Raw genomic sequence first — 13,939 nt, 5'->3', positions numbered from 1 at the left:
GTTTTGGGGGCCTTATAAAAATGGCACCATAGTGTATATATACAATGGACTATTACTGAGCCATAAAAAGGAATGAAATTGGGTCATTTGTAGTGATGTGAATGGGTGGACATAAAGTCTGTCATACAGAGTAAAGTAAGTCAGAGAAAAACAAATGTCACACATTAATGCATATGTGTGGACTCTAGAAAGACAGGACAGATGAGCCTGTTTACAGGGCAGGTATAGAGACACAGACACATGGACACAGTGGTGGAGGGGGCAGAAGAGCTGGGAGAGCAGAACTGACATAAACACACTATTGTGTGTAAACAGGTAGCTAGTGTGAAGCAGCTGTGTAGCACAGGGAGCTCAGCTCAGTGCTCTGTGACCTAGAGGGGTGGGATGGGAGTAGGTAGGAAGGAGTTTCAAGAGGGAGGGGATATAAAAATCCAACTAATGTTTTGGCCAGCCTAACATGACTAAAGTCCTAATGGAGGCTCCAAAAAAGAAAAAAGAAAGAAAGTGTTGAGCATTCATCACAGATATTCATCCATAGATGGGAAATCTCTAAGTTTTCCCTTGTGATTATTTGAGACTCTGAGTTTCAAATTCCATCCATACCTCCTGCCTCGAAACTTGGAGTCAGAGGAACCATCTCCTGGCCAAACTCTGCCCCTCACTTGCTCTTCATTGTTGAGCAAGTCACTTCTCTCCTAGTTTTCTGGCTTGTTAAACTGTTTAATATGATAACAACATATTCACTGTCAGTTTTGTGAGAATGAGACAAAAGTACAGAAGTACCTAATATAATATCTGACACAGAAGTAGGGACATAGAAATATTAGTTTAATCTCAACTGCTGCATTCCATAAAGACTTTCCTCCACTTCTTACATGGGGAAACAAAGGTTCAGAGAGATTTGTCATTTAAATTACCTATTTTAAGCTCACTCCTTGCTGGAAATCACTAGGCACTTGCCTCATCTCTTCATGGCTGCCTTCATCTCCTGGTTCCTCGGGGTGTAAATGATGAGGTTGAGCCCAGGAGTCAAGACCCTGTAGCTGATGGATGCAGCCTTGTCCATGGAGAAGGGTGGGGCATAGAGATAGATACAGGGAATAAAGCTCAGAGACACGACAATGATGTGAGTGGTGCAAGTGGAAGCTGCCTTCCTCCTCGCCTGCCCTGAGTGGGACCTCAGCATCACCAGGATGACAGTGTAAGAGATCAGAAGGAGCAAGAACCAGATGAGGACCAGCATCCCACTGTTGGAGATCATAAGGAACACCAGGAAGGAGGTGTCCGTGCAGGCAAGTCTCAGCACTGGCGGAATGTCACAGTAGAAGTTATCCAAGGTGTTAGGGCCACAAAAAGGAAATGGGAACATCAGAGCCAGCTGGACAATGGAGTAGACAAAGCCCCCTACCCAGGCAGCCACCTCTAGACCCACACACATTTGAGTGTTCATGATGGTGACATAATGGAGGGGCTGGGAGATGGCTATGTAGTGGTCACAGGCTAACACTGGGAGGAAGAAGACAGTCCCACCTCCCAGAAAGGGGAAGAAGATCTGGGTCATGCAGCCCTGGTAGGAGATGGTCTTGGTGTCATGCAAGAAGTCCACCAGCATCTTTGGGAAAGTGGCCGTAGAATAGCAGATATCTATGACAGACTGATTTCAGAGAAGAAAATATATGGTTATGTGGAGCTGAGAGTCAATAGTCACTGTGACCATGATGAGGAGGGTTCCCACAATGGTGATGACATAGACAAATGGGAACACCACAAACAGGAATTTCTGGAACTCCTCCATCTGTAAGAACCCCAAGAGGACAAACTCTGACACCTGTATGATGTTTCCATGGGACCTTCCCCACATGCCTAGAGAGAAACCATGCAAAATAAAAACCATAATAATTCAATCATTCTCCTTTGGAAAGTAAGGATTGAGTTGATCAAAGTCACTGTTGAGTACCACTCCCAAGTGGAACTTTGAAGAGCCTCCCAAGGAGATAAATATATATTTCAAGGCTTTCACACTCATCTCCCTAACCACACCCTACATTGTATTACAAGCATTAATACATTGCATTAATCATACAATGCTGTCCTTGTCCATGGGTCATGTCTGATTCACACTTGCTGTGTCTGTGAACCACAGGCTTCACAAATATAGTTGAACCAATCAATGGATTGATACACATGTCACCAAGTACCTATGACCACAAACATTATCAACCTAAGTGCCTAAATCCTGAGAAGATATTGAGATTAATGATTAATGAAGTTAGATAAACAGGTAGATGTTCTTCATGGTGAACATTTGATGGGCTTCCCATGGTTAATTTGCTAAAGAAAGAGAGATGTGTACTAGAAGAAATTGATGTGTACAAATTCAGAGGAAAATAAAGAAAAATAAGCAGTTGATTTTGGCCATAGTGAAGCTGGGATGCTTAGAGTTTCTCAAACCTTCCCACGTAAATAGTTCTCAAGTGGGGTTTGTTGTCATGGGGCCATCTGTGGGATAACTCAAAGCAGCCCAGGACAAGTGTAAAATCTCCTTAAATCCTCCTGTTATATTTTAAAACTTATATGAATTTTCTATTAAATATATATCTCTAGATAATCTTTGAAAGTCAAATTTTGTGGCTTGTAAATCTTTGTAAGACCAAAATATTATAGAAAAATAGAATAGGGGAGGGAGGGGGATCAAGATGGTGGAGGAATAGGATGTGGAGTTCATCTTCTCCCACAAAAATATTGAAAATATACCTACAAGTGGAATGATTCATACAGAACAGCTACTGAATGCCAACAGAAGATCTCAGGCATCCAAAAAGACAAGAAAACTGGTAAATGATATTTGATTAATAAATACAAACAGGAAATCACAATGGTCAAGAACATTTAAAATATATATATTTATAAATAATACTCTACTAGAAAAAGAACAAAGGGGGAAAAAAGGGTGAAATGTCACTAACCAATATATTAAAAAGAAATAATGCAGATTCTCTAGCAATCAAAGAAATCTAAATTCAAATCAACATTTTTAAAAATCCACTTATAAAGGCTTATTGAGATAGGCTTTCTCACACCCTAGTGGTAAAAGTATAAATTAATATCACTTATCTAGAATGCAATTTGTCAATCTACTTCTGGAGTTTTAATATATACAAAATCTATTGTGATTTCAGGAACTTGAGCCTGTAAAAATACCAAAAATGTAAACAAACACTTATGGAAATAGATGTACAGTTCACTGTTATTTCTAGAAGAAACACAGGAAATAGTCTAAAACCTAACTACAGAAGAAACAGAAGAATCTACAATAATTAATCCCCCAGTGAAAGTTGCTCAGTAGTCTCTGATTCTTTGCAACCCCCATGGACTATACAGTCCATGGAATACTCCAGACCATAATACTGGAGTGGGTAGCCATTCTCTTCTCCAGAGGATCTTCCCAACCCATGTCTCCCACATTGCAGGCAGATTCTTTACCAGCTGAGCCACCAGGAAAGCCCAAGAATACTGGAGTGGGTAGCCTATGCCTTCTCCAGGGGATCTTCCCAACCCAGGAATCAAACCAGGGTCTCCTGCATTGCAGGTGGATTATTTACCAGCTGAGCTATCAGGGAAGCCCTAATTGTTTCTGTTTACTGAGCTTTCATAACATGCCCACTTTTGTCAAGGGCTTTGTAGATGTGATATTGTTTTGTCTTCATAATGACACAGAGAAGTAGGACTCTTCACATTTTATACTCAAGAGAGTGCTATCAGAGAGGTCGGGATCATAATGGACATTACCAAACTCATACCTGGTAAGGTTTGTATTCATGATTGAAAAGTGAATGTTCTTCAATATTATGTCAATACTTCTTTACTCTGTAGTAATACCGTGCATCCATTTTAAATGAGCTGTTTATTTGTTGAACCATCACTAAATTGACCTAGAAAAAAAGTTGGTCAAATACAAATATTTCATTAAAGTTCAGTTATTGATACCTAAAAAAAGAAAGAAAGAAAATACAGAATGGGGAAGAAACATTTCTTTAGTTCAGTAAGTGAAAGTTCTGACACCTATTTGAAAAATAAACTGAGTTTTTTGGTGTTAAATCTATTCCCCTTGGGGACTTCCCTGGTGGTCCAGTGGTTAAGAATCTGCCTTGCAATGCCAGGAATGTAGGTTCGATTCCTGGCTGGGGAACTAAGATCTCACATGCTGCAGAGCAACTAAGCCCAGGCACTCAACTAGAGAATCCTTGCACCACAACTAGAGTGTTCTTGTGCCACAACTAAGACCCAATGCAGCCAAATAAATAAATAAATTCATTCCCTTGGATTATACTTTTCCAGAATTTTTTTCTCTAATCATTCAGGAAATTTTGCCCTGAGGCTCCACCTTGTGAAGAAAATAGAACATAGAAAGATCTCTCCTCCCTGATCCCCTCCTGAAATATGGGAAGAGCAACAGCAAAAGCATTGATGTTTATTTTACAAGGGAATTTAATGAATATATGTAAAAATATTTCTATCAACCTGTAGACAAATATAAAACAGACTTCTCTCTAAAATTATCTATGAGGTATAATAGTATTCAAGATATTTCCATGTTTATCTCATCTCAAACTCAACTTTTATCCTCAAATATTTGTATAAAAATGTTTCAAGAACGTAAACATTACCATATGTAAAACAGATGACCAGTGCAAATTCAATGTATGAAGCAGGGCACCCAAAGCTGGTGCTCTGGGACAACCCAGAGGGATGGGGCCGGGTGGGAGGTGGGGGAAGATTGAGGATGCAGGGGACGCATGTATACCTGTGGTCAATTCGTGTTGATGTATGGCAAAAACCATCACAATATTATAAAGTAATTATCCTCTAATTAAAATAAATAAATTTTTTTAAAAATGTTGTTTCAGGAAGATGCATTTTGTTCATTCTGTAGCTACATTGACTCTCAGCATAGCATCTGGAAAAGCATCCCCATGGGCCACCGAGACCCCTGCAAGACCTTGGGAAGGAAATAATATGATGAAACAGGGTAAAAATGGGCTTATCCTAGCACAGTAAGGCAGGAAGCCCTGAGACAGGCCAGAGCACAATAGTACTTCCTAAGGCATTGTCAGAGCCACCCCAACAAAGGGCAATATGCTTTAGTCTAGCTTTGTATCTTTGCTCCTCCACATGGTGTCAAAGTCAGACTGGGTAGGCAGCAGCTTAAATAGCATGATTTGGCCTCTCTGAGAAAGTCCCTGACCCCTAACCTTTCATCCTCAACTCTCCCACCTGTTCACTAATTTCTCAAATGCCAATGGCATGGCTTTATGATATCAATTTTTGTCTTTACCCAAAGTAAGTTGACAACTATCACACTTTTCTATGCTTTTATCAAAGAAATGCACGTGTGCAACGTTATAAATAAGTTGACTTCCTGAAAGACATTTTCCCTCTCCTTCAAAGTTTTCTCAAAAGCATTTCCATGGTTCTTCATTGTCTACAAGAAAAAATTTCCAGTTTTCTGGTGGGTTTTCAGGGGCTTCCATACAAACTGGCTCCTACCTTTCTTTCCAGACCCAAATGCCACTTAATAGTAGTAAAAACAGTAAACATTCATTGTAGCAGTAGCGGTCATAATTGTAAACATTTGCTGTGTGTTTATTAAGTGCTAGGCACTGTGCTAAACATTTTATAAGCACTATCCTGTTTAATTCTCATATATCATTCTCATGCTTAAAAACTATAATAAGTGCTATTAATTATCCCCACTTTACAGATAAGTAAACTGAGGCTTAAAGAGGTTAAATAATTTGTCCCACGTGACACAGAGAATAAGTAACAGAGCTGGAACTCTGAACAAATCCGCACCCTTAACTATTACTCTCTTGTTGCTAGCTCCCCTCTAAGAAACCCCTTGGCTTCAAAGAATCTGGTCTTCTCCTTGGTTCCTCAGGCCTCAGTGTCTTCCATCCTGGATTGCCTTCCCATCCTGTTCCCCTGTCTGAACTTGACCTCTCCTTCAATTCCCAAGTGTAATTAGCTCTTCCATGCATTGCCATATACTGGTATTTTTCCATTAGGATGCTTCTGTCATCTCAGGTGTGTTTGTAATTTTACTGCAAGTCTAACATGTTAAGTGCCATACAGTTCTTAGGCACAGAAGACCTTTCTTATAGACGGTCCCCAAAGAATGTATGATTGCTTGATGTTGGGTGGAGTGCTCCTATGGGCTGACCTCTGTGAGAGGTGAGAAGAGAGAGAGTAGCCACGAAACAAAGGGATTCAATTTAAGAACCTGGAAAAGAATCCAAGCATCCAAGTTCCCAGCACCACCAGGTTTACAAGCCTGGAAGTGTCATCTCAGCATGGCCAGGATTCTCTACAAACTCATAAATAATCTTTGGACATGATTCTTCCACCTGTGTCCTAGAAAGAGATTTAGAGGGATTCTAGATGGAAAATCAAGTAAAGAGACAAGAGGGAGGGACATGGTCGTGAGGCGGGTAAGGTAAAGATTCCAGGCCCTTTTCCATGGTCGCTCAATCCCTGTCTCCCATCTGTCTTGCTCTTGGGAAAGTAGTTTACACAAGACTAAGAGAGAGAAGGGAAGGAGAAACAAGTGGTTCCAAAAATGGGGATGAACCTACTCTGTGGTCATCTGGGGAACGCTATGAGTTTTTACTAAACACAAGATGTAAGAGAAAGGAAAAGATGGGGGAATCGCAGTGAAGAAGGAAATGAAATCCTGGAGTAGGAGAGGCAGCGAGGAGGAGGAGGAAAACAGGCTTAAAAGGGAAACATCTGAGGGTGGGAAGGGAGAGAGAAAGGCCTGGTTTGTTTTCTCTTCGGCGTGGGAAGGAGCTGTAGCACATGTGTGGGAGGTGGAGGAGAAAGCGTTGGAATCTGTATACCGCTCTCCCTCCCACTCTCTGTCCTAAATTCCACCCAACACACAAGCTGCTACAGACAAAAGTCCTAGTCCCAAATAAAACCAACTGTTCCCCAAATCCCATTCCCCAGCATTCTTGCCCAAAGACGTCTCCATGGCTTCCCTCCACACCATGCTTATGTTACAATAGGCTTTGGCAGGAAACTTCTCAGTGCTGACTTGTCCATGGGAAGGACCCTGGGTCCATCACCTACCTCTAGCCCAAGGAGGCCAGACAGAGCTTCGCGTCATCCAGGCCACCCTTTTCCTGTAGTTCCATTTATCTTCTGGCCTCTCTCAGACCAGAAACACATATAGGATTGGTCTTAAGGGGAGGGATAATCCTCAGAAGACAAAACTCAAGCTTAATTCATGAAATAAAGCTAGGCTCAGGCTGCTGAAGGCAAGAGCAATAGGAGTTATTAAAAAGAATGTGAGCTGTGGCATCTTATGTACAGTATCACTGAGAAACTGTCTTGGGGCAAAACACTTCAGGGGCACTGATAAGAGTAGGACCAAGACGGAGAAGGATAAAAGCGCTTAAGGGAAATAAATTCCCAGGGAGGTTTACAAAAACCAGATTCCTTGAGGTCAGCACCATGGGCAGTGCAAGGCCCTACCTTCTCCTACCACCGTGTCAATGAAAAACTGAGCTAAGTCCTAGGACCTGGTCCAGGTCATGCTCTCTATAGTGTAAACTCTATAGTGAAGCCTTTTTCACATGTACAGTTGTTTAGGTATCTCTCACCCTAGCCTCTGATCTGCAGTCCTTTCAGTCAGAGTGAATTTCTCAATATAAATCAACAGCTGTGAAAAGAAGAGAAGCAAAAAGCAAAGGAGAAAAGGAACGATATAAGCATCTGCATGCAGAGTTCCAAAGAATAGCAAGGAGAAATAAGAAAGCCTTCCTCAGTGATCAATGCAAAGAAATAGAGGAAAACAACAAAATGGGAAAGACTAGAGATCTCTTCAAGACTATTAGAGATCCCAAGGGAACATTTCATGCAAAGATAGGCTCGATAAAGGACAGAAATGGTATGGACCTAACAGAAGCAGAAGATATTAAGAAGAGGTGGAACGAATACACAGACGAACTGTACAAAAAAGATCTTCATGACCCAGATAATCACGATGGTGTGATCGCTCACCTAGAGCCGGACATCCTGGAATGTGAAGTCAAGTGGGCCTTAGGAAGCATCACTACAAACAAAGCTAGTGGAGGTGATGGCATTCCAGTTGAGCTATTTCAAATCCTGGAAGATGATGCTGTGAAAGTGCTGCACTCAATATGCCAACAAATTTGGAAAACTCAGCAGTGGCCACAAGACTGGAAAAGGTCAGTTTTCATTCCAATCCCAAAGAAAGGCAATGCCAAAGAATGCTCAAACTACTGCACAATTGCACTCATTTCACATGCTAGCAAAGTAATGCTCAAAATTCTCCAAGCCAGGCTTAAGCAATATGTGAACCGTGAACTTCCAGATGTCCAAGCTGGATTTAGAAAAGGCAGAGGAACCACAGATCAAATTGCCAGCATCCGCTGGACTGTGGAAAAAGCAAGAGAGTTTGATTTAAAAAAACATCTATTTCTGCTTTATTGCCTATGCCAAAGCCTTTAACTGTGTGGATCACAATAAACTGTGGAAAATTCTGAAAGAGAGGGGCATACCAGACCACCTGAACTGCCTCTTGAGAAATCTGTATGCAGGTCAGGAAGCAACAGTTAGAACTGGACATGGAACAACAGACTGGTTCCAAATAGGAAAAGGAGTACATCAAGGCTGTATATTGTCACCCTGCTTATTTAACTTCTATGCAGAGTACATCATGAGAAATGCTGGGCTGGAAGAGGCACAAGCTGGAATCAAGATTGCCAGGAGAAATATCAATAACCTCAGATATGCAGATGACACCACCCTTATGGCAGAAAGGGAAGAGGAACTAAAAAGCCTCTTGATGAAAAGTGAAAGAGGAGAGTGAAAAAGTTGGCTTAAAGCTCAACATTCAGAAAACGAAGATCATGGCATCTGGTCCCATCACTTCATGGGAAATAGATGGGGAAACAGTGGAAACAGTGTCAGACTTTATTTTGGGGGCCTCCAAAATCACTGCAGATGGTGATTGCAGCCATGAAATTAAAAGACACTTACTCCTTGGAAGGAAAGTTATAAGCAACCTAGATAGCATATTCAAAAGCAGAGACATTACTTTGCCAACAACGGTCCATCTAGTCAAGGCCATGGTTTTTCCAGTAGTCATGTATGGATGTGGTGTTGGAGAAGACTCTTGAGAGTCCTTTGGACTGCAAGGAGATCCAACCAGTCCATTCTGAAGGAGATCAGTCCTGGGTGTTCTTTGGAAGGAATGATGCTAAAGCTGAAACTCCAGTACTTTGGCCACCTCATGCGAAGAGTTGACTCATTGGAAAAGACTCTGATGCTGGGAGGGATTGCGGCCAGGAGGAGAAGGGGACGACCGAGGATGAGATGGCTGGATGGCATCACCGACTCGATGGCCGCGAGTTTGAGTGAACTCCGGGAGTTGGTGATGGACAGGGAGGCCTGGCGTGCTGCAATTCATGGGGTCGCAAAGAGTCGAACACGACTGAGCGACTGAACTGAACTGAACTGAAGATTACTCTCAAGATAGAATTCACATACCATAAAATGTGAACTTCCCAGGTGGCGCTAGTGGTAAAGAATCCACCTGCCAATGCAGGAAATATAGTGGGTTCCATCCCTAGGTAGGGAAGGTTCCCTGGAGGAGGGCATGGCAACCCATCCCAGTATTCTTGTCTAGAGAACCCCATGGACAGTGGAGCCTGGCAGGGTAGTGCAGTCCATGGGGTCGCAAAGAGACACTACTGAAGCAACTTAGCACGCACTCTCGCAGACTGCTATCCAAGTCTCAGACTGGTCAATAGGTGGCACCCACCGGGCGCAGACTGAATAGTACTGCGAAGGCTTTGAATAACCGCTGGCATTGGAACCACACCTCACACCAGACACATTAGGACTCACCAGGCTGACTGCTAAAACAAGCAACAAACAAAATCAACGTTCTGCAGAGGATGTTGACAAGACTAAAAATCTTACAAAAATAATATTTCCAGGATACAATACAAAATATTAAAAAAATATTTTAAAAAAGGAATAACTTAAAAGAAAAAGACAACCACAAAGAAAGACCAATTCTAACAGTATGCTAATGCTGAAATTATAAGACTTTAAAGTAGCTATTAAGAAAAAGACAACCACAAAGAAAGACCAATTCTAACATTATGCTAATGCTGAAATTATAAGACTTTAAAGTAGCTATTATTACCAGGCTCCCTGCGATAAAAGTGAATACCATTGAAACACATGGAAAGATAGCAATTCTCAACAACAAAAACCTGAAAGCTGTTTTTTTAAAAAATGGAAATGCTAGAACTGAAAAATACAACAATGGAAAAGAAATTCTCTGAAGGGGTTTAATGGAGATGGCAGAGAGAAGAGTCAGTGAACTTGAAGACAGAGCAATAAAAACTATCCAATCTGAAAACAGAGACAAATGATCACAATCATGGTTGAGTTCACGCGTGGTCAGAGTTCACCTTAGAGACGACGTACCTGGGTCTGATGATGTAGACTCGCCACCTTCCCACTTCTCCAGGGTCTCATTCCCTTGTGCCTGCATGTGTGTTTGTGTTCTCTCTTCTGCTTTAGCTGTCCCTCCTTGCTGTAGAGAATGGGAGTTTATGGAAGCTCAAGAGCTCTGAGGTCTCTGAGCTTCCCTGGGCAACTGCTTTGGATTCGTTTTCCTTACCCAAAGGCTTAGCTCATTCTTGCTTTAACTTCAAGGCTGTTTTACAGATTCACCAAACTTCTGCATCTGCCCTTGGATAGGTGCCTCTCCTATCTCCATGCCACACATAATCTTTCAAAGATTGTCTCTGTTCATGAAATCAGTGTTATTCTTATCTCACTTTTTAAAAATCTGCCTTACTCAAGTGGTGCTGGGAAAACTGGTCAACCACTTGTAGAAGAATTAAATGAGAACACTTTCTAACACCATACACAAAAATAAACTCAAAATGAATTAAAGATCTAAATGTAAGACCAGAAACTATAAAACTCCTAGAGGAAAACACAGGCAAAACACTCTCTGACATAAATCATAGCAGATTTATGACCCACCTCCGAGAGGAATGGAAATAAAAGCAAAAATAAACAAATGGGACCTAATTAAACTTAAAAGCTTTTGTACAATGAAGGAAACTATAAACAAGGGGAAAAGACAGCATTCAGAATAGGAGAAAACAATAGCAAACGAAGCAACTGACAAAGAATTAATCTCAAAAATATACAAGCAGCCCCTGCAGCTCAATTCCAGAAAAATAAATGACCCAATCAAAAAATAGGCCAAAGAACTAAATAGACATTTCTCCAAAGAAGACATACAGATGGCTAATAAACACATGAAAAGATGCTCAATATCACTCATTATCAGAGAAATGCAAGTCAAAACCACAATGAGGTACCATCTCACACTGGTCAGAATGGCTGCTATCAAAACGTCTACAAACAATAAATGCTGGAGAGGCTGCGGAGAAAAGGGAACCCTATTACACTGTTGGTGGGAATGCAAACTAGTACAGCCACTATGGAGAACAGTGTGGAGATTCCTTAAAAAACTGGAAATTGAACTGCCATATGACCCAGCAATCCCCCTGCTGGGCATACACACCAAGGAAACCAGAATTGAAAGAGACACGTGTACCCCAATGTTGATCGCAGCACTGTTTATAATAGCCAGGACATGGAAGCAACCTGGATGCCCATCAGCAGATGAATGGATAAGAAAGCTGTGGTACATACACACAATGGAGTATTACTCAGCCATTAAAAAGAAGGCATTTGAATTAGTCCTAATGAGGTGGATGAAACTGGAGCCTATTGTACAGAGTGAAGTAAGTCAGAAAGAAAAACACCAATACAGTATACTAATGCATATATATGGAATTTAGACAAATAGTAACGATGACTCTATATGCGAGACAGCAAAAGAGACACAGATGTAAAGAACAGTCTTTTGGACTCTGTAGGAGAAGGCGAGAATGGGATGATTTGAGAGAATAACATTGAAACATGTATATTATCATATGTGAAATAGATTGCCAATTCAGGTTCAATGCATGAGACAGGGTGCTCAGGGCTGGTGCACAGGGATGACCCTGAGGGATGAGATGGGGAGGGAGGTGGGAGGGGGGTTCAAAATGGGGGACACGTGTACACCCATGGCTGATTCATGTCAATGTATGGCAAAAACCACAATATTGTAAAGTAATTAGCCTCCAGTTAAAATAAATAAATAAATTTTAAAAATAAAATCTGCCTTACTCAAAATTAAGGATATGTGACAAAAGTTTCATTCCTTTCCCAAGTGATTTGACCACTTTCTACCCAAGATTTCCACCAATAATACTCTGGATCGTGCTTCCTTACAGTCCAGATTTGTTCTTTTTCTTAAATCCATCCTCCCATCCTCATCCCTTTTCCTTCCCTCCTGCCAAGTCTTTCTACCCCAACAATGGACATGGAAGAAGGAGATAGAAGTCACAGCACCTAGTCATCCTGGAGGAAATTCTCATGGAAGAACTCAGATTATTTGTGGAGTGATTTGTGGATAAGCATTGGACTAGGGACCCAACACTGGATTCTTACCATGGTTCTGTCACAAACAAGCCACACAACCTTGAATAGGATGTAAAGTCATAGAATTCTGAAGTTCTATGAAGCCTTAAGAGGCTTAAGCCTAATTAGCCTTAAGCCTAATCCAACTTTCTACTTTCACATATGCACAAACTGAGGCCTAGAAATATGATACAACCTGCTTCAAGTCACATGACTGGCTAATGGCATAGCTGGGCCTTACACATAAGGACAACTACAGCAATGGCCTTTCCATCACCCCTTGCTGAGTGTCTCCATCCTTCAACTAACAATGGGCAGGATGAGGATTACAGAGGAGAACAAATGAGCTAATGCTGCTGTAAGAAGATGAGAAACAGAAACTAGTATTCAGATGAGAGGTTATTAATTTCATTGACAATCCCTCCTGGAAACTGACTCACTACTGTGCCTCAGTGGAAGATCAGAACCCAGGGGAGGGCTAAGATGGCTCGTCCACCTCTCTTGGGGCCCATAAACTTTTAATGGAAACAGCGGGCAAAGAGCCATGGCCAGCACAGCTAATAAGGCTCACTGGAACCACTTTAAAAGTTTCGTTCTGTGCTCGCTTCGGCAGCACATATACTAAAATTGGAACGATACAGAGAAGATTAGCATGGCCCCTGCGCAAGGATGACACGCAAATTCGTGAAGCGTTCCATATTTTTTTCCAGAAAAATAAACGACCCAATCAAAAAATGGGCCAAAGAACTAAATAGACATTTCTCTAAAGAAGACATACGGATGGCTAACAAACACATGAAAAGATGCTCAACATCACTCATTATCAGAGAAATGCAAACCAAAACCACAATGAGGTACCACTTCACACCAGTCAGAATGGCTGCGATCCAAAAATCTGCAAGCAATAAATGCTGGAGAGGGTGTGGAGAAAAGGGAACCCTCCTACACTGTTGGTGGGAATGCAAACTAGTACAGCCACTATGGAGAACAGTGTGGAGATTCCTTAAAAAATTGCAAATAGAACTACCTTATGACCCAGCAATCCCACTGCTGGGCATACACACCGAGGAAACCAGAATTGAAAGAGACACATGTACCCCAATGTTCATCGCAGCACTGTTTATAATAGCCAGGACATGGAAACAACCTAGATGTCCATCAGCAGATGAATGGATAAGAAAGCTGTGGTACATACACACAATGGAGTATTACTCAGCCGTTAAAAAGAATTCATTTGAATCAGTTCTGATGAGATGGATGAAACTGGAGCCGATTATACAGAGAGAAGTAAGCCAGAAAGAAAAACACCAATACAGTATACTAACACATATATATGGAATTTAGAAAGATG

General features: G+C 41.5%; 1 non-coding gene and 1 pseudogene across 1 annotated transcript; one reads left to right on the top strand and one right to left on the bottom strand.

Annotated features, from left to right (window-relative positions):
• Positions 1–961: 961 nt before the first annotated feature.
• LOC128064770 (olfactory receptor 4D1-like) lies at positions 962–10,819 on the bottom strand (annotated as a pseudogene).
• Positions 10,820–13,185: 2,366 nt separating this feature from the next.
• Positions 13,186–13,292, top strand: LOC128065795 (U6 spliceosomal RNA). The gene has a single exon (XR_008201165.1). It is a non-coding gene; the product is annotated as a U6 spliceosomal RNA (small nuclear RNA).
• Positions 13,293–13,939: the final 647 nt, after the last annotated feature.

The sequence above is a fragment of the Budorcas taxicolor genome, chromosome 19, assembly GCF_023091745.1.
Source record: "Budorcas taxicolor isolate Tak-1 chromosome 19, Takin1.1, whole genome shotgun sequence".
NCBI classification, from domain to species: domain Eukaryota; kingdom Metazoa; phylum Chordata; class Mammalia; order Artiodactyla; family Bovidae; genus Budorcas; species Budorcas taxicolor.
This window is presented reverse-complemented; position numbering and strand designations above follow the sequence as displayed.